This window comes from Acomys russatus, chromosome 25 (assembly GCF_903995435.1).
Source record: "Acomys russatus chromosome 25, mAcoRus1.1, whole genome shotgun sequence".
Taxonomy (NCBI): domain Eukaryota; kingdom Metazoa; phylum Chordata; class Mammalia; order Rodentia; family Muridae; genus Acomys; species Acomys russatus.
Window position 1 is genome coordinate 42,748,119 of NC_067161.1, and position 24,479 is coordinate 42,772,597.

Genomic DNA, 24,479 nt, shown 5'->3' on the forward strand with positions numbered 1-24,479 from the left:
AATGTTCTTCAGTCCCTGGACAAAAGCTCCACCCCAGGGGAGGGAGAACCAGGTTGAGAGAAGTGACAATCCTTAATGTGGTCTTGACTTTATTCAACTCCAGGGCCTTAGAGATATCCTAGGGATGTTGGGGGGAGGAAGGCTAAAATGAGGGAGAGGTCTGGGCTGGAACATAAATGGCTCCTCTGGTGTACCCTGAGGAGTGTGTGTGTGTGTGTGTGTGTGTGTGTGTGTGTCTGTGTGTAACCAATGTAAATGATTCATGGAGTCCTTTGAGGGGAGCAAGGGAGGCCTAGTCAAGTTCTCAAACTTGAATCGACTTCAAAATTATGTCAAAGGTTTGTGTGTAAAAATACAAATTGCTGGAACACCTTTGACAAGGTTTTGTTTTGTTGTGTTTGTTTGTTTTTAATACAATAAAACCAACTAGTGTTGTGAGTGTAGCTCAGTGGTTGACCGCTTACTTAGCATTTATCAGGCCCAGCAGCACAAAAACTGACCCAAACCAAAACCTAGTAGTCTCTATTCGGTGCAGACTCTTGCACTTTAATCAAGCTCCCATGCGATGCGGAGAGCTTGTTGGGATGTTCTGGCACGGGAGTGCAGCTACTCTGATGCCCTTGACTTATGATGGGTCCAAGCACACACCTCACTGCACATAGAGAGGTGAGGGAGGAAGGCCAGGCAGTGGTGGCGCACGCCTGTAATCCCAGCACTTGGGAGGCAGGGGCAAGAAGATCTCTGTGATTTCGAGGCCAGCCTGGTCTGTAGAGCGAGTTCTAGGACCGCCAAGGCTGTACAGAGAAACCCTGTCTTGAAAAGCCAAAAAGAAGGAGGAGGGGGTGGGGGCGGAGCACCAGCAGCAAATGATCTAAAGTGCCGAGAGTGACTCTCTCTTCCAGTGAGAAAGTTTCGTTATTGACTGGCCATCAGTGGAGGTTGAGCCCACCAGAACACAGGGGATGCTGTAAGAAACCACCAAAATGTGGACCAAGAGTCCAGGACTACATCTCCCAGGAAGCCCCGCGCTGGCCCTCCGGCGCCCCCTGGAGGAGACCAGCTGGAAGGCACCAGCGGGATCGCTGAGACCTTCCTGGGAGCATCAGTGAGCGCAGAAAGCCGCGGCAGCTACCGGCTGCGGCGGCTAGGAGTCCAGTGCGAGTGAACCACGGCGGGTGAGTCGGGGTGCGAGCCGCTGGGTCCTCTGTTTCTCAGCAGCCTTGTTTCAGGTCTGGCAGGCAAGACGCGGGTGCCGGAGTCCTGGCTCGGGTACGCCGGTTGCCCCTCAGAGAAGACGCGCTGCGGTCCTGGGTACCCAGGCAGCGAGCCTCGCAGAGACCACGCTGCAGGTGTGGACAGCAGGTGGCCGGCGCTCCCCTCGGGGCCCGGGTTTGGCGCAGCAGCCTGGCACGGCGGCCAGGTGGCTTGGCCAGCTGTGGCCCTGGGGAGACTCAGCCCCTGGGACAAGTGCGTGCTTGCCGGCGGGACTCCGGTACCCCTGAGTGTGTGACCACACACAGCCGCTGTGCCTCGGTCCTACCCAGGTGGTCGCCCAGGGCTCAGGCTACGGGTCTCCAGGACGCCTGGGAGCGCGGGCAACTGCGTGGATGCTGGTGCATATCCCTGCGGTGCGCAGCCTAGCGTGAACGCAACAGTGCCCGTCTTTTTTTCCTTAATGCCCTTGGAACAAAATTAGTTTGATGTGCTTATTTAATTTTTAAAGCAAGTTTGACACTGAATATCTTAGTTTGATTTTGTGGGAGCTCCATACACCAGCACGCAAGTTTATATAATAAGCAGTGTACGCTTTGGGGGAAAAAAAAATCCCATGAAGGTGCTCTTCCTTGCCCTCTATCGGATGAATTATGCCGGACTGGTTGACGTGGGCATCCATTAGTAACTGCGGTGGCTGGAGGCGAGAGATAAAGTGTTTTTGAGTGAAGTCACGACCGAACCCTTCTGATCAGTTTTTGGTTTCATAAGATTTGGTTATCCAGTTTCAAACACTGTGTTATTGAGGGTGGGGACCGAGGGTTATCAATCCTAATAGTCTAAGGGAGACTGTTTTGCATGATTAACTCAAAGCTATGAAGTTGGTTTACTGATTATTTTGAGACGGGGGTCTTGCGAACTCTCTCTGGCTAGCCTAGGATTCACACAAGCCGCCCCCACCCCCCGCGGTTATTTTGTTTTTGTTTTCGAGATAGTGTCTCCCTAGGCTCTTCTGACTGACTGGAATTGCTTATGTGGCCCAGGCTGGACTTGAACGTGTCCTCTCCTCCTCCTACCTTCTGAGCTTTGCGATTTCAGGAGTGAACCACCACAATTGGCCAAAGAAAGCATTTTTTAAATGGATAATATTTTTATTATATACCTAGGAAATTAGCCAGATTTTGCTTTTGCTTTCTCGTGAATCTACCTGGCCCATTGTGTATTAAGTTCCCTAACATTCATACCAAAATTACTTAATAACACTTAAGCCATAGTTTTTCAACAAAGAAAGCATTTTTAAAGGCCATGCTGTGGCCCCTTCTCAAGCCTGCATACGTTTTAGTGATAGTTTTAAAGCTGGTGTGTGGGTGTGCCAGGTAGATCACTTTGTTATTTGTTAAGAAGCACCATAGGACGTTTCTGTCCTGTTAAGTGTATTTCTATTCATACTTGATTTCAGGGAAGTCAGGGAAAGCAGCCTGGGGAGGCAGAGGCAGGTGGATCTCTGTGAATTTGAGGCCAGCCTGGTCTACAAAGTCAGTCCAAGGCAGCTAAGGCCACACAGGGAAACCCTGTCTCGAAAAACAAAAAACAAACAAACAAAAAAAAGTCAGAGAAAGCTGCCTTCCCATCCTCTGTGCCTTTGTACAGCTCGCATTGCTATGACATGTACCTTCTCTTCTTTAAAATCTCTTAACACATCATTATGTTCCTGAATTTTCTCACAAAAATGCTGTAATACTTTAAAATGATTTTTTGGAGCTATGTACAAGTGGCTCATGCCTGTAATCCTGGCTGAGGCAAGAGGTTGGGTCTGAGGCCAGCCTGTGGCTACATGGCAAGACCCTGTCTCAACCCCCCCAAAAAAACCCCAAAAAACAAAACCAAAAAAACCCCAATAACAACAACAAAGCAACAACTGAAGACAAAGTCCCTCCCCCACCAACAAAACATTACCTAAAACGCATGTTTGGCTGGTTTGGTAGATCCAAACGCTAACATTTCCTTGGCGTTGCTAAGTGGCAAGGCTGTGAAGTTTTCCTCCTCCCTGTAATTAGGCCTGAGCTGTTCATACCGATCCGGCTGGGAGCTTCCTCTCATTTTCTGTGCTTGGGACCGAGGAATGACCGTTCCTTGAAGTCTGGCAGAAGTTGCCAGCACACTGCCCCCGCTGCTACTGGCGTGCCTAGGAAGCAGATACCAGCACTTGCTCCCACGGCCATTGATTATTGGCCAGTTGCTTCAGTCTTTTTTTTTTCTCCCTTTTTTTGGTTCCTCGAGACAGGGTTTCTCTGTGTAGCCCTGGCTGTCCTGGACTGGCTTTGTAGACCAGGCTGGCCTCGAACTCACAGCAACCCCCCTGCCTCTGCCTCCTGAGTGCTGGGATTAAAGGCTTGTGTGCCACCACGCCCGGCACTTTATTGTCTCAGGAAATCATTAGCATTATTGGTGATCAGAATACGCTGGTATATGGTACCTAGTCTCTCTCAGAAGATAAAGTCATACATTTATGGTGACTTGTTCTTATCGATACTAACACCTGTGGCTTCGCTTTTTTTTCCTTTTGTTAGTATGTATTAATTCTACAAAACAATGCCTTTCATATATTTTTCTCACCTGTATATAATGTACTTTGATCATGCCCATCTTTTCTCTCTTTTATTGGCCAGGCTTATGTATGATTGACTCTTTTCTGGATCCTTTCACAGAATTGGTTCTTGGTCTTATTGATTGATGCTATTGATCTGTGCCTTCCTATGTCACTAGTTCTATTATTAAACTTCATGATTCTACTTATTTGAGTTTATTGCTTTCATGCTCTGATAATATATATATATATATATATATATATATATATATATATATTTTTTTTTTTTTTTTTTTTTTTTTTTTTTTCCTCCTGAAACAGGGTCTCTTGGCTGTTCTGGACTCGCGCTGTAGACTAGGCTGGCCTCGAACTCACAGTGACCCGCCAGCCTCTGCCTCCCAAGTGCTGGGATTACAGGTGGGCACCACCACGCCTGGCTCGTTCTGGTATATTTTTAACTGATAGTGTGAATCCTTTATTTAATCATTTGGCTATTGCTTCAAGCAGGTCCAAGATGTCCAGTTTTGCTTTGTGGCCTGAGCTGCATTTTCACGTTAACTTTGGGTTAGGCATGGTGTCTGCTGCTGCTGTTCTGGTCGTTTAAGTTGGTGTTCATCACAGTTAGCAAGGCTGATATTATCTACTTGTCTGCCATCCTCTGCATCCTCCATCCTGTTTTCTGTCACCCACTGTCTTCTTGGGACCATTTTCCTTCTCCTTCAGGCACACTTTTTAGAATCTTATTCAGTCATGATAAATGTGTTGATAATATTCGAGAGCGCTTTTATTTTGTCAGCATTCTTGGATTTGGCTTTCCCCTTGTTTCTCCTTAAAACTAATTTTAGAGGTGTGTGTGTGTATGTGTGTGTGTGTGTGTGTGTGTGTGTGTGTGCACGCGCGCGTGCACGCACGCACGCACAGAGTCGATTACCTACTTCTACCATGTAAGTCCTAGGGACGTACCTCGGGTCAGCAGGCTGAGGAGCAGGTGTCTTCACTCACTGAGCCGTCTCCCCGGCCTCTGCTTTAATCCACCAATATTTATTTCAATTGTTGACATTTTGGGGCTTACTGCCATATTTTCTTCTGTTGCTTTTTTTTTTTTTTTTTTTTTTTGGTTTTGGTTTTGGTTTTTCGAGACAAGGTTTCTCTGTGTAGCCTTGCCTGTCCTGGACTCGCTTTCTAGTCCAGGCTGGCCTTGAACTCACAGCGATCCGCCTGCCTCTGTGTCCCGAGTGCTGGGATTAAAGGCGTGCGCCACCACGCCCGGCCTGTTGCTTATTCTTACTGCTTGTCTCCACCCTTTCTTCTTCCCGCCTACTTTTTGCTTGATTGAGGTTTTGTTTGTTTTATTTTGAGATGGGGGGGGGTCTCGATATGTCATGGGACTCACAGGTATCCATAAGTACTGGGATTAAAGTGCACGCACCACTACACGTGGCCAGTTTGAGTTTGATTCCATTTTTATCTGACTCGAGATGTGAAGGTTAAATGCGTTCTTCTACTCTCTCTGTCGTTGGTCTCCCGTATATTTTGTTGCAATCGCTCATTAGATGTGTAAGCATAGAAGTAGGTAAACTGTTAGTGTTTAGTCCAGTGCGTTTTAATAACCAGAACCGGCCTCCAAAATAAGAAGCAACTTTTCCAAGGCTCTAGAATCTTCTTCATTCCATCAGCACTTTCGGGTAAAGGAGGCACTGCTTCTCACTGCAGCCTGAGGGGTGCTGGAGTTTTAGGGACCTCGACTCGGGTCCAAGTCAGCATCCGTGGCTCGGATACTGAAAAACGATTCCAGGACTAGCCCTGGCTATTTTATTAAAGATATTTTATCACAGGGTTAGGCATGAGGATAGAGAGGAAGTGAGACACACCCAGGTGTGGGCATGGCTTCAGGGAGGAGAGAGCCAGGATCAATGCTTTTACACGTTGTACCTAGGATTTTGGTGGGTGTAAAGTTGCTGTCTTGTCACCATGTGGTTCCTGAGGGACACCTGACAGGATTACAGTTGGTAAGGTTAAAACCTTGCTCATAAACCGGGTGGTGGGGACGCATGCCTTTAATCCCAGCACTCGGGAGGCGGAGGCAGGCGGATCGCTGTGAGTTCCAGGCCAGGCTGGTCTACAAAGTAAGTCCAGGACAGTGAAGGCTACACAGAGATTAAAGGCATGCGCTACCACGCCGTGGCCCTGCCATTGGCAACTTTTAACCACAGGGGTTGTTTTTCCGTGCTGGGATTCTCAGCTGTTGAGAGGCTCTTATCTGGCTGACAGGCTCCTTTTTCCTCTCAGGGGCCGCTCTGTGCAGCATATCCCAATGGATAGCCACTGTTTTGATTACTAATCCAGTGCTTGAGTTTTGGCTGCTTTTCTGCTTTGCGTTGATGGAGGCGGAGAGTCTGTGCCCTTCTGTGCCTGGCTGCTTCCCACCAGCATAATGCCTGTGCAGTTTCTCCATGTTCTTTAGAGAGGGTGAGGTAGATTTGTTCTTAGTGTGCTGTGCGATGACTTTTTCTAGAGAGGCGTCTATTCGCCCTAGTAAGGCACCAAGGATGGACCAAAGCACGATTTTACAGAGCCCACCTTGAGGAAGCCATGAGGTTTTTGGTCTTACTTACAGCGAGGGGTTACTTACAGGAGTGCAGGTGACCCCCAAAGCAGCTGGACCGCACTAGGTTCCACCCCATTATGGATGCTGCCGAATGGATCCCTGCTTTCAACTTGTCTTCCACTTGAGAATCACTGCAGCAGGAGGAAGGCAGGGAGGAGTAACAGGTGGACTCCCTAGTGAGGACAGGTGACCTTCCCTTCTTCCATCTAAACAGAGTGCCAAGAGCTCCATTACAGTTACCACAGACCTGGCTATCCCTGTACTGTTTAGCTCAGGTGTTGCCATGGCTACCGGGGCCATGTTATTTTCTGTCCCAATATGGCCGGGAGGTGAGCACATTGCACATAGAAGGAAAAAGGCCTAGTGCATTTGTGGATACATCCATAAAAATAAATGGCCACTCTGCCATGATCGACATGGGTTGTTTGTAGGTTTGGACTATTACAGACAGTGCTGCTGTGAGCATCCTAGCACTTGCCTTTTGTTGGGTGAATACATGCATTTCTGTTGAGCACAGATGAATCTAGGGGTAGTACTGCCCAGCACTCCACCGTCTTCATCTCTCTTTACGCTAAAGGAGCCCGCCAGCAGCAGTTGTACTTCCTGCGCAGTACTGTCAACGGTCAGCAGTGGCTGGGGCATGAACATGCTGGCATCTTTCCCTACTGTCAGAACTCACTGGATAACCATACACGTACATGCTGCGGCAGTTTCTTTGGCGGCGGTGTGCCAGGGACCCACACTTTTCTCACTGAGCCATTCAGGTTCTTTATTTCCATTCTTTAAACAAAAAACTTTTGTAACATTTTATTTACTTATGTGACTGTGCGTGGGGAGGCCAGAGGGCTACTCATGGGAGTCAGTTCCCTCCTGCCATTTATGTCCTGGGAATCAAACTCAGGTGGTCAGGCTCAGTGGCAAGCGCCTTTACCCATTAATCCATATTATCGCCAGCTCTCATTTAAAAAAAAAACATCCCCCCCAAACCCCCCAAAAACTATTTGTGTTTTATTTATGTGTATGAGTGTTTTGTATGCATGTATGTCTATGTACCACATATACACTTGGTGCCCATGGGGGCTAGAAGCAGGTGTTGGCTCCCCTGGCACTGGCATGACAGATGGTTGTGAGTCACCATGTGGGTTCTGGGAGTGAACCTTAGTCCCCTGGAAGAGCAGGCAGCCATCTCTCCAGTCCCTGTGCTGGAACACAGAAGATCAAGCAGACCGTGTCTGCAGTACATATTGAGTGGAGCTGAGGCTCAGGACACAGTGGGAGTCCTCTGCTTCTTCAGCCCTTGACATACTCACTGCCTGGTCAGATGATGGTGAGGTTGGGGTGGGGGGAATTGCTTGAGCCGAGGAATTCAACACCAGTAGGAGCCACAGAGATTTTTTTTTCTGTTCCCCAAATTCAAAACAACAGCAACAAAAATCCAAAACAACAGAAATCCCAAAAACACATGTAGATACATAACCAGACAAATAAAAAACAGAGGAGAAAGCCAACAGTGTGTACTGGGGATGTAGCTCAGTGGTAGAGTGGGAAACCTTGGGCTTCATCCCTGGATGGTAAATAAATAAACCCCAAGCAACCCCCAAAGAAAATGTGGTGATTCTGAGTGTTTGTGGTCTCATTTTTGAGGGTTTTCTCCCCATCTGATGAGAAACCATAAGTTTATTAATGATATAAACAGTTCAGGTTTCAAACCCTGCTGAGGCCCTCTTTGAAACACCATCAAAGCATCCCTTGCTTTCAGATGGTTATATTGCTAACAGCCCTGTTTACATACCATTACTGTGGCTTTTCAGAGCTCCTTTGCTTTTGTACACTTGCTTATAACTTGACCCTTTCTCTTCTCCCCCACCCACATGCACACACTTACACACACACAGAGGCACACACACGCACGCGCGCACACACTAGTTTTCATCAGCCTCTTCCTCTTCCTTCTGCTTGTTTTCTTGTGTGTTTGAAACAACCTTTCCTTGCACGTTGGATTTCTCAGCAGCCGCTAGCTGTGCTTGCTGAGATAGATTATCTTGGCTTCCCCTAACATTAATGCTTGCACCTAACCAGGGCTCATGCGGTCATCTGGCTTTGTGGCTACTCTTAGGGTTCCTGATAGTGAGTCTGGTAAGCCCTGTGAGCTGTGAGAGACCCCGTCTGGACGTCACCCTTCTTTCACGCTGAGTCCGTTTCCTTCGTGGAGTTTGGCTGCTGCCAACTGGACTCCTGTGGACTCTGGTTCTTCCTGCCTTGGTACCTATAGTCACGGTCATATTCTGTTCCAGACCAGGGTGGACAACACAGACCCACACAGAAGTCTGTTTGAGCAAGCGCTTGCAAGAATTTAAGCACACACCCAAGATGTCGGGGGAAGAATTCAAGCAAGGGCGCCTTCGCTTTGGCCTTGATGTTTCCTTGCCTGTCCTGTTTGCTGCAGCCCACTCTCAGTATTCCTGGATTGCTATATGCTGTTGAGTGAGCTCCTGCTTGGGGTGTTTTTGGGGCCTTGTGGGTGACTCAAGCTATGGGGGAGGTTCTAATACTCCCAGCCATCCCAGCGGCTGTTTCCTAGTGACTGGGTGGTTGGGTTCTATCCTTGTCTCCTTTCTAACGTATTTGGAGCCTAGATGGTGCCTTTGTTTCCCGCTGCCTGACAGCCCCCTCCCGAGCTCACACTGTGGTTTGGTTTGCTTAGATTGTCTGGCTCTGATGCTCTTGACAGGGCTGGAATGCCTTAGGCATTTAAGTTGGCCATCGGCCCTGCGTCCTGCCTTCTAGGTTTATTATTGATTGAGTGTTTTTAAAAATAATACAGGTAATGTGAAGTCACTTGAAAGGCAGCAGTGTGTGCTTAGGCCCTCATCTTGGTCCAGGCTTTTATCTTGAATTTACTTCGCCTGGGAGCCAGGGCCACCTGCAGATTTGGTGATTCACTCCCGACTGCTCACAGGACTCAGCATGGCCGCACATTAGTTCAGTAAGAGGTCACCAAGAAACCTTAAAAGGGGAGAGGCACGTGGAGCCACATCTGGAGGAGACCAGAGCCCGGTTTCCAAGCGTCTTCTCCTCATTGGTCATGTAAGGTGTGCTTAACTCCCTGGCGCAGAGCTGTGAGGTGATGTCCATCCGAGACGCTCACTACACGCTGGTTGAAGGAGGGTCTTTCTGGGGGCTGGTCATGCAGACTCCTCTTCATCACATAACGCGTCCCAGCCCAGATCACAGCTATGTATCTAGTATGAACTGGTGCTTACAAAACTTGCCACCGGCATGCCGCCTTTAGTCACTGGGAGGCAGGAGCAGGTGGATCTCTGAGTTTGAGGCCACCCTGATCTACGTAGTGAGTTCCAGGTCAGCCCGGGCTAAACTGAGAGACCGTCTCAAAAAACAAAAAGCTCCCGAAACAAAAACTGTTATGCCTTTACCAGATAGGAGGGTGAGATCGCTACATTCCCAGGTGCCATCCACAAGTCAACTTTGCCATTTCTTTCTTTCTTTCTTTCTTTTTAATTAGCATACAGTGTAACAAATTTCCTTGTAGTAGTTTATTATTTTTTTTATTTTTTATTTTTTTATTTTTTTTTATTTTTAAATAATTTATTTAATTTTATTTTAGCATGAGGGTGTCAGAGGCATTGGAATTAGGATTAGAGACCGTTGTGAGCTGCCATGTGGTGGCTGGGAATTGAACTCGGGTCCTTTGGAAGAGCAGACAGTGCTCTTAACCGCTGAGCCATCTCTCCGGCCCCCCTTGTAGTAGTTTATATATCAGTTTGGTCAAACCTCACCCTGCTCTGCACCCCTATCCTAGATCAAACTCTGCTCTTATTTCCTATTGACTTTCATGCCATATTTGTTTTCTTGCCCTTGTCATGTCTTTTTTTCCCCCACCTCCTCCTCGGCGCCTTTATACTTTCCTGGTGTTTACCCACACTCCACCCCTTCCCAATAAATATGTAAAACTGAGAAGCCAGGATCCATATATGAAGGAGAACATACGGTGTCTGGCTTCCTGTGCCCGAGTCCCCTCACTTAATATAGTCTCTGGTTCCATCCATCGCCTGCATATTTTATAATTCCATTTTCTTTTGCAGCTGAATGAAATTGTGTGCCACATTTTTATAATCCATTTTTATAATCCATTCATTGGCTGGTGGACACCAGGCTGATTTTATTTTTTTAGCTGTTGTGATTAGAGCAACAAGGATATGCAAATGTCTCTGTAGTAGAATAGAGAACCCTTTTGATGCATGCCCAGGAGGCATAGATGGGATGCATGCTAGTTCGTTTGTTTGTTTGTTTGTTTTGTTTGAGACAGAGTCTCTCTTTGTAACCTTGGCTGTCCTGGAATCACTCTGTAGACCAGGCTGGCCTCAAACTCACAGAGATCCACCTGCCTCTGCCTCCCAAGTGCTGGGAGTAAAAGCATGTGCCACCACTGCCTGGCTCTAGTAGATATATTTGTAATTTTGTTTTGTTTTGTTTTTTTGTTTTTCGAGGCAGGGTCTCTCTGTGTTAGCCTTGGCTGTCCTGGACTCACTTTGTAGACCAGGCTGGCCTTGAACTCACAGTGATCTGCCTGCCTCTGCCTCCCGAGTGCTGGGATTAAAGGCCTGTGCCACCACGCCCAGCTTGTATTTGTAATTTTTAAAATAAATTTTATTTTTGTGTATGAGCGGTTTGCTTGTGTGGATGTCTGTGCACCATTTGCATGCCTGGTGCCCACAGAGGCCAGAAGAGAGTTTTGGGTCCCCTGGAACTAGAATTACAGATGCTTGTAATTGTGAGATACCATGGAGATGCTTGGAATCAAACCCTGGTCCTTTGGGAGATCAACTAGTGATTGTTTGTTTTTGTTTTGCTTGTCTTTTGAGACAGGGTCTCTCTGTGTTAGCCTTGGCTGTCCTGGACTCGCTTTGTGGACCAGGCTGGCCTCGAACTCACAGTGATCTACCTACCTCTGCCCCGCCAAGTGCTGGGATTAAAGGCGTGCACCACCACCGCCCAGCTTGGTCACATCTTTTCCATAGTGTGATTGCCCTCACCCCTCCATCATGGCCTCCACTCACCCACACTTTGGCCCTGTCTCTGGTTAGGTGACATCTCCTCTCCCCTTCTGTGGTTGTATTAGATCTCCCCCACCTCCCTCTCTCAGATTTAGTTATTTATTATGTATACAGTGCTCTGCCTGCATGTACATCTGCAGGTTAGAAGAGGGCATCGGATCACATTATAGATGGTTGTGAGCCACCATGTGGTTGCTGGGAATTGAACTGAGAACCTGTGGAAGAGCAGTCAGTGCTCTTAACCTCCGAGCCATCTTTCCAGCTGTATATTAGGTCTCTTATGTCTGGGTTTGATTACTTTTTCCACGTTGGGAATCCTTAAGGACTGAGCAGCAGGCCTTACCTGTTTGAGGACTGGTCTGATCAACTGAGGCTTTCCCTGTGGCTTTGAGGTACAGCAAAGGAGCATCCAGAACCGGTAGCATACTTGGGAGAGCCAGCAATAGCCTGGACCAGGACCTTAGGCGCTTTTCCCTGAGGCCCTGATATAAAGAGAAAGAACACTGTTCCTTCTCCAAAACCAGGTGCACGCTTGGCAGAGCTGGTACTGGCCTGGGGCGAGGGTGTTGCGGGGAGAGGTGGCTTCAGATCTGGAGAGCCTTCTCTTCCCACCATGTGGAGCTGTGGTTAGCAGGCTGCTGTCCTCAGCCTGTAACGTTTCTTGAGATACCTTGTGTTTCCTTGTGCAACATTGTTTGATTGGCTTTCACTGACTTGGTCCCATTGTGTGATAGGTTCTGCTGACCTAGTCCCATTGCTCTCCCCTGAAAACAGGATGTAAGATATTGGGCCTTAATAAGCCTGCTTGACATAAGACACAGCTTGTACAAGACCTTCGGATCCCTAACGTTATCTGTCTCCTTATCTTCTGACCCCCTGAACCTGCTGGCCCAGGTCAGTACCTTGTTACATGCCCTGTGTCTTTTTGGCGTACAGTTGGTGCTTGTTGGCGTTAATTGGTAGAACAGCTAAAAGGAGGCCGGAAGAGGTGCCCTCCCTGTTCTGTCCCTTGTTTTCCACACACCTGATTTTTATTTTGTGCCGAGGATGGTGATTTAAAGCCCTAAGCTGACATTGTCTATCAACGTTGTCTGGGTTCTGTCTGCAGCAGGTGGTATAATGAAATGTTTGCATTTGAAAGGCTTTTTGAGGTCATATAACTCAAGTGTAGGCTCAGATTGTCAATTTGTAATTTTAAAAAATCAGTTTATATTAATTGTATAGAATAGTGGTTTTCTCCTCTTCCCTCCCACCATTTCTTTTCTGAGTCAGGGGCTTGATATGTTGCCCTAGCTGGCCTGGAACTTGCTATGGAAACCAGGTTGGCTTTGAACTCACAGAAATCCAGCTTGCTTTTGCTTCTGGGATTAAAAGTGCTGGTGCTAAAGGATTGACAAATGGAATTGCATCAAATTAAAAAGTTTAGCTGGGTTTGCTGGCACATTCTTTTAATCCCTCGAAGGCAGAGGCAGGCAGATCTCCGTGAGTTCAAGCCAAGGCTACACAGAGAAACCCTGTCAAAAAAAAAAAAAAATCCTTCTCCCCAGCCAAAAAACGTTTCTGTGTAGCTAAAGAATTAACATTGAGTGAAGAGTTGGCCTACAGTGCAGGAGGGAGTCTTTGCCATCTGACCTTTGATGGGATTAGTATCAACTTGACTTCCTGTCTCTCTGCTCTGGGTGTTTAGTTACAGACTGTCCCACTGGGATTTCAGACTGCAAACACGGCGGAATGAATTGTACTCTTACCGGAAAACTGAATGAATCATATTCTTGGTCTTAGCAGTTTCCCCTCTTGTTTTGCTGGTTTCTTCATGCATTGGGTCACATGCTTTTTCATGACACTTTATCCACCTATCCTTATCTTTATTCCCACCTCCAGCCAATATTCTAATGTATTTCACGCAGACATTTTTGTTGTATATATACTTTAAAAGGTACAATAATGTGCAAGTGTTTTTTAAATTTTATTTTATTTTGGTTTTTTGAGACAGGGTCTCTCTGGGTAGCCTTGGCTGTCCTGGAACTCTCTTTGTAGATGAGGCTGGCCTTGAATTTACAGAGATCCACCTGCCTCTGACTCCCAAGTGCTGGGATTAAAGGCGTGCACCCCTGCTGCCCAGCTGTGTTTTTTTTCTTAATTTTAACACACACACACACACACACACACACACACACACACACACACACACATACACCCCCCCCCCCCCCCCCCGTCTCACTGTGTAGCTTGCAGCTCAAGTTGGTCTGAAATTCACTTATGTAACCCCAGGCTTGCCTCGACTTTGTAAACCTCCTGCCTCAGCATTTCAAGGTCCAAGATTACAAGCATGCACACCTTTGATTACATACGCCTCATCCTTAATTCCATAACAGGTGGAACGTTGAAGGCTTTATCCCAATCCTTCTGGCATCCTCTACCATGTCTGCTGTCACTGCCCACCCTTGTGCTTTGGGGTGGGCTGGTCTCTGTATCCACCGCACTCTGCCTTGGAGCTCTCCTAAGGCTGAGAACTCAGACTGATTTCCACTCCCAGGTACCGCAAAGGATGATGAGTGGAACCATCTTCCTAGGGCTTTGTGTGAGAACTTGCTTTGGAATTTAAACAGAAGAGCAGCGTTGCCCAGTCATGCAGAGTTTACTCCTCTGTGTCCGTAGGTTCTGTATTCAAAGGTTCAACCAATTGTGCATGAAAAACCAAAGCCTTAAGACATCCTGTCTGGACTAAGAGGGCTGCTTCTCCTTGGCACCGTTCCCTAAACACAGCGCTGTTTCTGTAGCATTGCGTTGTAGCAGGGATGATCATAATCTGACACCATTTGACATGAGGGTTTGAGCATCTGTGAATCTTGGCATGTGTGTAGTGGGGCAGGTGGGGGGGGGCTGTGGATACTGAGGGACAACCGTGCCAATGTAGCCAGTTCTGCCTCCTTGTTCTCCAGATGGCCCGCACCATGCTACCTGGCCCCCAAAACACACTAGGGTTTTTTGTTTTTTGTTTTTTTTTTAAACCTCTTCTTCTGTTGATAAGGTCAGGGTTGTATTGTTTGAGAAACCCTTACCTGCAATGCTTTTTTGTTGTTGTTGTTTTGTTTTTGTTTTTTGAGACAAGGTTTCTCTGTGTAGCCTTGGCTGTGCTGAAACTCACTTTATAGACCAGGCTGGCCTCAAACTCACAGAGATCCGCCTGCCTCTGCCTCCCAGAGCGCTGGGATCACAGGCATGTGCCACTGCACCTGCCTCTACCTGCAGTGCTTTTAATGCTGAAATATTTGCATATATTGGAGCTATCTTGATGATAGGAACTAAGTCTTGAAATTCATGTATGTCTCATGAATACCTACCTTGTATTCGTCACACGAAGGCAGATTTCTGTACTCTTAGTATGTCTGTGTTTTGACTGTGATGTGTCACATGAGATCATGCTTGGGATTTTCCACCAGTGGCATCATGTTAGCACTCAAAAAGAGAAATGTTTAGATTTTGTACTAGGGGTGTTTAAACCCATAATGCTCTGCTAATAAATGCATAGTAAATACCCGCTGTGTGGCAGGTGCTGAAGGCAACAGAAAGGATAAGACACAAGTACGCTGAGGCTTAATGTCTGGGTCAGGAGACAGAGGAGAGAGCAGGCAGTTACAAAGAGCATGAGAAGCCAGCACAGGGTGAGCACAAGGCTAGGAAGGTAGGAGCTGGGAGCAGGGCTCGCCAGGCAGCACTTCCTGGATGCTGGTCTGAGTGTCAGGAGGAGCTTGGTGGGGCAGGCTGGCCTTGAACTCACAGTGATCTGCCTGCTTCTGTCTCTCGAGTGCTGGGATTAAAGACATGCGCCACCACTGCCCGGCTGTTTCTTTCTTTTTAAAAAATTTGTATTTATTTTTATTTTATGTGCATGGGTACTTTGCCTGCCTATAAATGCACTATGTATACAGAGTGCCCTAGGAGGCCAGAAGAGGGCATCAGATTCCCTGGGACTGGAGATACAGGTGATTGTGGTGCTGGGAACTGAACCCTGGTCCTTGTGTATCGTTTTATTAGTGTGTACGTGTGTTGGGAACCAAGTACATTCTCCACCATTGGGCTCCACCTCTGTGGTCTGTCAAGTCCTTTTCCTGCATTAATTGAGGTGATCATGTGAATTACCACGTTTGACACATTTATATGGTGGGTTTTATGCATTTCTAGAATAAACCCTGTTACATTATGGAATGTGATCATTTTATGTGTTGCTTGCACTTGCTGATGCTCTGTTGTGGGATTTGTGGACCTTTGTGTTATACTTGTGAGGCCAGTTGATGTCTTCATTTTCGTGTGGTTCTGATCCAGTCCTAGTAACATGGGAGACTAGCTGCGCAAAATGAATCACACGTTGTTCCGTTCTCCTCTGTTGTCTCAAGGACTCTCAGTAGACAGTGAATTCTCCCTTAAACATGATTGAAATTCTCAGTGACACTCTTGGCTCAGAGATTTCTGCCTCCTCCACCCCCCATTTCCTGACTTGAGGCAAGATTTCTCTGTGTAGCCCTGGCTGTCCAGGAACTTGATTTGTAGACCAGGTTGACCTCAAACTCACAGAGATCCCCCTGCCTCTGCCTCCCGGTGCCCAGCCCAGATATTTTTTTTCTTTTTTTTAAGACAGGGACTTGCAAAGTTCAGCTTGGCCTCACACTCACTATTTAGCTCAGAATGACCTTGACTTATGATTTTCTGCCTCTACCTCTCAAGTACTAGAGTATAATTTAAAAGCTCAAAAATAGAAACATTAACCTTATATATATATATTTTTCAAATGGCCCAGTAGGTAAATATGCCCTTTCCTAATAAATAACAACAGCAAATGATTTTATAACTACACCAAGATGTTTTGTATTCTTTCTTTCTTTTTTTTTTTCGAGACAGGGTTTCTCTGTGTAGCCTTGGCCATCCTGGACTCACTTTGTAGACCAGGCTGGTCTCGAACTCACAGCGATTCGCCTGCCTCTGCCTCCCGAGTGCTGGGATTAAAGGCGTGCGCCACCACGCCCGGCTCGATATTTTGTATTCTTAAAAAAATTTTTTTTCTCTGTGTAGCTTTGGCTGTTCTAGACTCACTTTGTAGGGGCTGGTCTTGAACTCACAGCAATCCACCTGCCTCTGCCTTCCTGAGTGCTAGGATTAAAGGCATGCACCACCACGCCCAGCTGTAGAAAACAAGAGTTTTATTAGAACACTAAACTCTTCAAATACACACACACACACACACACACACACACACACACACACACACACACAATTCCGTCATAGGGGCAGAGGCATGTCGATCTCTGAGTGTTTTCTCTTTTTGGTGTTTTTCAGTTTTACTGATTATCAAAGTATTAGCACTTTATCTCATTGATTTTCTGTTCTTCGATTTCATTCATTTTAGTACTTTATCCTTCTTGCTTTGGGTTTATTTTGCTCCTCCCCCGCTATATCCTTGAGGTGGGGCCTGGGATTACTGCTTGAGATGCTGTCTCTTAGTGAAAGCATGTGTGAGTTGCATGTTTCCCTCCATGTTGCTTTGGCTGTGCTCTACACCCACTGGTATGGGGTATCTGGACATTTCCTTTGAAGTCTACTTTGTTGGTTATCAACTTAGCTGCCCTTCTTTCTTCAGGAATAATGCAGGGCATAGCTAACAGTCTTTATTTTTGTCCAGTCCCTGAAAGTTTAAACCAAGTTTCTTACATGTTTTTTTTTTTTCCTTTTAAAATTGTTTAGATTAGCAAGCAACATTTTCTCAGACTCCTCACTGGTATGTGCCATTACACTTTATTTTCAGCATTGCCCTGTTTCCCAGTGTGCTCCCTGTCCCACCCCAGATGCTGCCTTCTCTGCTTTTTTACTACATGTTTGATGTAATTGCCCTTTCTATTTTATACCCCCTTTCTTTCATGATCTGCTTTCTAGTTCATGCTTTGCAAACACACACACACACACATACAGAATTTAAATTCAGTTTCCACATATGAGAGAAAATGTGGTATTTGTTTAAACATGTTTTAAATCTGCTTTGCTGCTCTCTGTCTCTCTAGGTCATGTCCTTGTACGTATATTGACAGTTCAGAGCTTCGCTCTACCATTTCTTTTGATTTAAATATTTGTTATTGGGTTACATTTTAATGTCTGTTTTCTTGTTTGTTTGTAGACACAGGATCATTATGTAGCTCTGGACAACCCAGAACTCTCTGTGTTTGTTAATCAGGCTGCTCTCATAGCCAGAGACCTGCCAGCTGGGAGCGCAGCCATCCTGAGTGCGGGGATTAAAGTTGCAGTAGACTTTTTTTTTAATTAATTATTTTTTTATATGTATTGTTGTTTGCTTGCATGCGTATCTGTGTGTGGGGTGTCAGATTCCCTGGAACTGTAGTTACAGACAGTTGTGAGCTGCCATGTGGGTGCTGGAAATTGAACCAGGGTCCTCTGGAAGAGCAGCCAGTGAGTGCTCTTAACCGCTGAGCCATCTCTCCAGCCCCTGCCTTGGACGTTTTTTAATATTATGTGCATGGGTGTTTTGCCTGTGTGAATATCTGTGCACTGTGTGTGTGCAGTGCCTGCAGAGGCCAGAAGAGGGCGACGAATCCCCTGGTCTTAGTGTTACAGAAGGTTGTGAGCCTCCATACGGTTGCTGGGAATCAAACCTGTGTCCTTGAAAAAGCAGTTAGTGTTCTTAAACCATTGAGCCGTCTCTCCCATTCATATCTGAGGTATTTTTGATGGACTTATACACAGCATTATTAGTAGCTGCTGTGTCTATAACCTATGTCCGTAATTTATCTTTCGCTGGTGTCATCATCTTGTGACTTCAGGGAAGTGCTGGACCTTCACCACTCGTTGCTTTCCCCATTTATAAAGCTATACATGAGTTTAGAAGCACATCACAGTTGTGATTTTTTTTTCCCCTCCTTTGAGGATTAAATGCCGCTTGGAAACCGCGAGGCTGGAGATTACACTGCGAACACGCTTTGTTTCCTGTCACTTCTTCCTTCCGTGCACTCTTCACTGTTTCCTTCCCATGGAGTGGGTTTTCTGTTGCAGGTACTTTTGGGTACATGTGGGGATACAGCCCTGACCCTCAACCTCAACATGCTACATACACACAAGATCTGTGTCTTCCCCAGAGCCTCCCCCATTCTCTTAGGGTAGGTGTTCTGGCAATCAGCTCTCCGTTTTCCCTTATCTGAGATGGCCTTGATTTCCCTTTGATTCCTAAAGGATATTTTCACAAGCTCTGAGGGCTCTGGCTTGACAGGTCTTTTCTTTCACCATTTGAAAAATGCGTTGCTTCCTGCCAGCCTGCAGTTTCTGTTCACCGGCTGCCGCTAAAGCATTGTGTTTTCCCTCCATAGTTCAAGCAGAGTTTGTCCTCAGTGCTTCCATTTTTTTCCTTTTCCTTTTTATTCGTCTCTGATCTATCCTGTCACAGAACTCTTTGCGCATTTGGCTCGTGCGTTGGCATTTTGATGTGTAGGTTTATCTCTTTTGTTAAACTTGGGATGTTTTTAGTTACTGTATTCTGAGTTTTTAAGGGCTCTGGCCTCCTTCTCTCCTCTTTAGTGGTCCCTGCTGTCAAGTGTCCACCTGTCCTTGAGGCTGTCCTTTCCCACCTCCTTGTCCCCAACCCCTTTTATCAGCCTGTTCTCGGAGGCTAAGGTCTATAGACTGATTCTCACCTTCACTGATCATTCCCTGTGGTTCACCACTCTGTATGTAGACCAACCTTAGAATCTGGTTACTGCGTTCTTCAATTACAAAATTTTCATTTTAACATATATGTCTTCCATTATTATTATTTATTTATTTTGCTGAGACTGTTTTTAATTTGTTTGAGTCACATTTGTAACTGAGGCATCTTATTTTTTTAATTAATTAATTAATTTTTTTTTTTTGAGACAGAGTCTCACCATGTAGCCTTGGCTGGGGTGGAGCTTATTACATAAGAGTTGAACTCTGCTTCGCAAGTGCTGGGATTGAAGGTGTGTATCGCCAGGCCTAGTGTGAGGCATTTTATGATGGTTGCCTTGGGATCTGTCAGGTCCCTTGAACTCTGCTCAGTGTTACTGTTGCCTCTCTTCCAGTTTGGGATCTTTTGGGATCTCAGTGTACAGTTTTGTCCTTTGAAACATGGATGTTTTGAGAATGAGTGAAGTTTCTTTAAGAGGCCGGGCAAGTTGTCCATAAATTGTCCCACACCTCACCTTGCAGTGTTTCAAGCTGACCAAAGCCTTCATGGGTGACTCGTGCCTGTCGCTGTCATCCCTGGAAGCCCACAGTGGCCAGCAGCCCAGGGGTCTTGAGGGTCAGCTTGACCATAGCTCCCCCCTTTACAATTAATAACTTATGTGAGCATGCTTTTCCACGACCATCACTCAGTGGTTTTAGCGTCTTGGTGACTGTGTTAGGATTCCAGAGTGATGATTATTTTTTCCTGATTCTATTATTTTCTTTCCATTTGTCAACTAATATTCTGTAAATAAGACATCCCCTCCTGAACTTTTGTTATTATCAGTATGTACTTCAATAACTTATAATTTACTGTTGCGTAATTTTGTTGAAATTGTCCCAAATTGGCCATGTTGAGCCCCTTCGCTTTAATTCCTAAGTCCATCCCACATGACTACTCTAAAATCTTTGATAATTTCCTTCCTTCCAGGACACCCCAAGATGTCAGTGATTTCTTGCGTGTATTATACCTGGCTCAGCTCCTTCCCGTGTGCCCTGGTTCCTGTTAGTAAGGAATGGTTTTAAAGATATATTTAAGTATCCAGGAAAGAAGCATAGCCTATTACATGTTGAGTTTAGCAGTGACCCTAGGGATGTGACATGGTTAAGTGGGTAAAGGGGCTTGCTGCCAAGCCAGGACACCCGAGTGCAGTCCCTTGGACTCATGTGGTAGAAGGAGAAAACCTGCTGTCTCAAGTTGTTCTCTGATGCCAACGTGAACATCACGCATGCACAAGATTGTTTGTATGTGTACACACACACACACACACACACACACACACAAAGTAAAATGTAAAAAGCATTTTTCAAAAGGGCAATCTAACAATTGTCATAATTTTTCATATAACAGGTTTTTATTCAAAACTATGCAGATAGAGAGAGCTTTGGCAACTTGTACACTTGGGTCCCTCCAGTCACCTGGAAGTTCATGGGAAGCTGGGTAGTGTTTTTTCCATATTTATATGCTGGAAGACAGGAGGCAATAAAGAATTAGACTTTAGTTATACATGGTGGCACATACCTCTGATGCTAGTATTTAGGAGACTGAGGCAGGAAGATAGCCTGGGCTACATACGGTCTCAAAAACACACAAGCAAAGCAGAATCCCCAAACAAAACAAACAAATAAGACTTGTATTTAAATTGTGATAAATAGATTCCACCCCAATCATGGTATATTTTTTTCTGCCTCCTTGGTTTCCCCTCCAATCCCCCCCACCCCCGACACACCTGCTTCTTTTCTTTCTTTTTCTTTGTGGCGCTGGGGAATCAAAGGTAGGGCTTTGCACTCAGTAAATAAATGCTTCTCCATGGAGCTGCACACCTCTGGCCAATTCTCTTATTTTTCTAATAATGACTGAGTCAGGGATAGTAACGTTGCATAGAAATGTTCTGCAGGTGTGGGCAGAGTTCGCCTCTCCTGTTGCGTGGGAAGCATTTCATAGGCTTTAGCATCCTGAAAGAGGCTATTACAAGCTCTGCCCTCCCCACGCTGGCTAGGAGGTGTGATTTGATTCAGTTCGCAAGCTGATTAGGGCGGTGTTCAAACCCCCGAGGCTCACCTTATCGGTGAGTGGTGTGAAATGGCGTTCAGCCTCCGCAGAGGAGACTTGTGGTTTTTTTTCTTCTTCAGTTTTATAACTTGAAGACAATCAGCCATTCAATTTCTTTTCTTCATTTTTCCCTTGGAAGTGTGTGATACCATCCTAAATACGCCATATCGAGACGTAAGGAGCCATGAGACCCTTCACCATTGTCTGATGAGTGCCCCATTAATATGTACACCTTTACTGTTTTTACATATTGGCTTAAAAAAATAAAAGGTGTCGTGAGAAAAGTGTCTGACCCTGGTCTTGGCTGTGAGTAGAAAGCCGCCATATTCCGGTCGAGCGCTGAGCGCTTAGTCATTGGGACAGTTCTGGGTTGAGCCAGGGTCTGAGACTGATGACAATGGGACTGTCAAGGTGTGTTGTTGTCAAACCCTAAGTGGGCTTAGGCAGAGGACACGTGAAAAGCAGATTCATTAACAAACCGCATTTGTGAGAAGGAATAGAACCTTTACAGAAGCACTGTTCAGCACTGTATCGGTCAAGTGAAGGTGTGTGTGTGTGTGTGTGTGTGTGTTTTGTTCCTTTTTTTTTTTTTTTTCAGAAACAGGGTTTCTCTGTGTAGCCCTGGCTGTCCTGGACTTGCTTTGTAGACCAGGCTGGCCTCGAACTCACAGAGTTCTACCTGCCTCTGCCTGCCCGAATGCTGGGATTACAGGTATGTGCCACCACGCCCAGCATGTGTTTGTGTTTATGTTTATGTGTGTGCAAGTGTGTGCACGTGGGTGTGTATGTGTATTTGTGTGGGGGTATGTATGAATGTGCATGAACACATGTATATGTGTATGTGTGCATATAGATGTGTGTATGTATACATGTATGTGCAGGAGTATGTATGTGTCTTTGTGTGTGGCTGTGTATATGTGTGAACATATGTATGTGTGCATGTGTATGTATGTATACATACATGTGTGTGCCTGTGCAACTGTATATGTCTTTCTGTTTATCTGTGTTTTAAGTGTGTGCATAGGTGTGTATGAATGTATGGGCGTGTGTGTGTGTGTGTGTGTGTGTGTGTGTGTGTGTGTGTGTGTGAGTGTGCATGGATGTGTAGGCTCACAATCAAGAAGGACATGTTCTTTTCATCACTGCTAGTTTAAACAGAAGGTTTAAAGAAAGACTTTGTTTCCTGTCTTAGTCAGGGTTTCTGTTATTGGGACGAAACACCAAGACCAAAAAGCAAGTTGGGAGGAACGGGTTTATCTGGCTTACACTTCCGGTTCACAATCCATCACTGGAGGAAGTCAGGACAGGAACTCTGGGCAGGGCAGGAACCTGGAGGCAGGAGCTGGTGCAGAGGCCATGAAGGGGTGCTGCTTACTGGCTTGCTACCCTGCTTGCTCAGCCTGCTCTCTTATAGAGCCCAGGACCATCTACCTGCCCAGGCTGACACCTCCCACCGTGGCCTGGGCCCTCCCCCATTGATCACTAACTGAGAAAATGCCTTTCAGCTCGATCTCATGGAGGCATTTCCTCAGCTGAGGCTCCTTCCTCCGTGATGACTCCAGCTTGGGTCAAGTTGACCCAAAACCAGCCGCTACATTTCCCTGATTTAGTTTCTTATTTCAAGAAGTAACTGTCAGATGCTGAGGGCAGAGGGAGTAGTGTGAGCAAGCCCCCGGCTCCAGGCTCCGTCCTAGCTTCCTTCCTCCACAGAATGTAACCCTTTGCCAGGAGTGGTGGTTTCACCTCCACTCTCAAGCTACTTGGGAGACTGAGGCAGGAGGATCAGTTAGACCTAGGAGCTTAAAAGCAGTCCAGGGAAGACCCTGTCTCAAGAGAAAAAGAAAGTAGTTCTTGCTTGGGGCTAAAAATCACAAACCTCCGGGTTTTGTCTGTTTTGTTTGTGTTTCTAGTTTTTCCATTTGCTTGTTGCTTGAGTATGTGTTTGTGGGTGCACACACTTGTCACATGGGCAGAGGCCAGAGGACAACTTAGGGAGTTGTTTTTCTCCTTTCACCAACCGGGTCTGAGCCTTGAACTCCCGTCTTCAGGCTTGGTGACGGGCGCCTTTACCTACTGAGCCATTTCATCAGCCCTCATTTCTGTTCTTTTAGTCTCTTTTTTCGTGTGGTGTAGAATTAATTCCTTTTAGAAAAACTGCTCACGCTAACAAAATTACAAGTCTTTTGATCAATATACAGCTAGCTGGAGCTACATAGTGAGACCTATCGAGAAGGAGGGAGGGAGGGAGGGAAGGAGGGAGCAATAAAATCTTATAGGTCTGGTGATCAGACATAGGGCCTCATTCATGCTGGATTTTTCCTTTTCTCTCTTTTCAAGTCAGGATCTCCCAGTGTGGTCCTGGCTGCTTACGAACTGCTAAGGTTCAGGTGATCCCTTCCTTGTTGTTGCTGGTCTTGTTTTGTTTTGACAGGGTCTCCATAGCTCTGGCTATCCTGGAACTCTCAGAGATCCGCCTGCTCTTGCCTCCATGTGCTGGGATTAAAGGCGCGGGCCACCATGTCCTGCTCTGACTGTTCTTAGTGACTGAATTCTCCTGTTTGTTTCTCATTTTGCCAGTGTCCTATGGTAGACACCTTTGTTGTCTACGGTTTCTCCTTTGTTGCTGTTATAAACACCTCCGCACACATTGCCCCGTTTGCATCTGCCCGTGTATGTGCTCTGGTCGTGGGAAGACTCCAGGGTCCCTGAGATGATAGCTAGGGATTTCCCTATCAGAGTGATAGCGTGAGAGTTCCTCAGCTCAGACTGTCAGACTGTAGCCCTCTTCTTTGTCCCTTCACTGGGCACCATGTCTTCCTCCTCTGTGGCACATGTCAGAACTATGCATAAATAATTCAGTGTTCCTTTTTAAAGTTCCCTTCCTGGTGCTGCTGTCCAAAGTTTCTGTCCTTTTCACCTCCAGCTACTGGTGTATTAGTTATTCTGTCTTTTTCTTTATGTGTGTGTGTGTGTGTGTGTGTGTGTGTGTGTGTCATATATGTGATCATGTGTGTGTGTGACAGGGTGTACACACATGTGTACATGATCTGGAGGCTGGAAGTTGACATCAGGTGTCACTTTGGCTGCTGCCTTTTTTTTTTGATTTTTGAGACAGGGTTTCTCTGTGTAGCCTTGGCTGTCCTGGACTCACTTTGTAAACCAGGCTGGCTTCAAACTCACAGCAATCCACCTGCCTCTGCCTCC

At 46.2% G+C, this 24,479-nt stretch overlaps 1 protein-coding gene across 1 annotated transcript in view; it reads left to right on the forward strand.

Annotated features, from left to right (window-relative positions):
* The first annotated feature begins 1,050 nt into the window (after positions 1-1,050).
* Positions 1,051-24,479, forward strand: part of Specc1 (sperm antigen with calponin homology and coiled-coil domains 1) — a 247,034-nt gene continuing 223,605 nt past the window's right edge. Inside the window, 1 exon segment of the mRNA XM_051168370.1 lies at positions 1,051-1,175. The gene's annotated coding sequence lies outside the window, so the exon portion shown is untranslated.